Genomic DNA, 1,740 nt, shown 5'->3' on the forward strand with positions numbered 1-1,740 from the left:
ATATATTGGTACATTGCGTATGAATCATGAAAATATCATCATAATGTTTAGGTAAATCTTTTATATGCTTAAAATGAGTTATTATAAAATAAGATAACATATTCAATTAAAAATAAATTCTGTTGGGATTCGAACCTACGCACCTCCTACGTGCTCGTCGTAACTTTTGAAGCGCTTACCACCTAGACCACCATTGACACTTCAATTGCGTTGTCCTAATTATGGTTTGGTTATGCATGAAAGAAATATACAATGGATCGCCGATTGTTACCTCTTTCCTTGCTGCTGCTGCGCATATGTATGTTTGTGTGCTTGTTCATTATTGAAGTTATACTGCTTTTTCTTTCCTTTGTCTTTCATTTCTGCGAATTCTCAACTATTTTATGTGACCTTTTGTTGAAATACCCTGCGTTGGCCGTTGAAAAATTAAGGCTATACTTTACAGGATCATTTCTGTAGTTAGTCTTCATTTACATTTTTTGGAAATCGACCCGCGATGACGAGGTATATCGTCTTATCTGACAGCGTGAGGTTCATTTCTAATTTTGTCTTGTGACATATTAGAAATGATGTTTCTTCGAAAATCGTTCGCTTACAACGGATAAAACGACTTCTGAGTGGTGATTTTAATGAATAAATTCCTTTTGGTTGAAATGCTCTGCGTTTGCCGTTGAAAAGTTAAGACTATACTTCTCAGAATCATTCATTCCTTTCATTTCTTCAAAGAAATTAATGACCTTTAGAAATATGCATATTTGCATTATTTCGTTGTCATTTCCATATTCGTAGCAATAGAATTTCTATGGCATAAGTAAAGTAATGGCCGCCGATTGTCACCCCTTGCCGCTGTAACAGCTTCGCCTACAAACATGCGTAAATATGTATGTATGTATGTATACGTATGATCGTGAATACATATCGACGCCGATTTTTGCGAGAAGCACCAGAAAGTTGTGCAATTTATGATTTTTAGCTTTTGCCATCGTCGCGAAAAGACGACTTGTTGGCACAAATGAAAAAAATGAATGCTAAATCACTCAAGAAGTATGACTTCATCCGCGCGTAGGAACCCACGCACAAATGAAAAAAATGAATGCTAAATCTTAAAATCGGCATAATTTATATCAAAAAAGTTTACATACACTAATAATTATTTATATAAATCAAAAGTAATTACAATAGCTTTAGCGGTTTTTGGTCTACATTTTGTTGCCATTATTGTCCCTAGACATCAATGTATGCTCCCCACTCAATTTCTACTATTATTTCCGGATATTTTTACCCACTAAGTCCATGATCCAGCTTTTTGGCCTTATTTTGATGAAATTCGATGTTTTCGAATACGAATTTTCAAAAAGAACCAGATATTTTGAATAGGATTAATGTATGGTAATTGTGGGACCTATGGAGTGTTTTTTAATTCCATAACAACCCTGAACGTACAAGATAAGACCGGTGTTTTGGGTCGTTATCCTGTTGTAAGTAGAAGTGGCCGCTATTAACAGCCGATTTAAGCACACTTAAAATTTAAATTTTTCTTAAAATGTTCAGATACAAATGCTTATCAATTTTTTGAAATGTACCCAAAAAAAAAATGTCTCAAAACAGTAGGGAATGTGTTGAATAGTGGTGGTTGTAATAAACAAACCATATTGGTTTTGGGGAAACATTGTGTTCACCGACGAATAAAAATTTAATATATTTTGTTCGAATAAATAACGAAAAGTGTGGAGAAAGATC

The 1,740-nt window shown here is 34.0% G+C and overlaps 1 pseudogene; it reads left to right on the plus strand.

Annotated features, from left to right (window-relative positions):
* The first annotated feature begins 428 nt into the window (after positions 1 to 428).
* LOC120773159 lies at positions 429 to 622 on the plus strand (annotated as a pseudogene).
* The last annotated feature ends 1,118 nt before the right edge of the window (positions 623 to 1,740 follow it).

This window comes from Bactrocera tryoni, chromosome 3, assembly GCF_016617805.1.
Source record: "Bactrocera tryoni isolate S06 chromosome 3, CSIRO_BtryS06_freeze2, whole genome shotgun sequence".
Lineage (NCBI taxonomy): Eukaryota > Metazoa > Arthropoda > Insecta > Diptera > Tephritidae > Bactrocera > Bactrocera tryoni.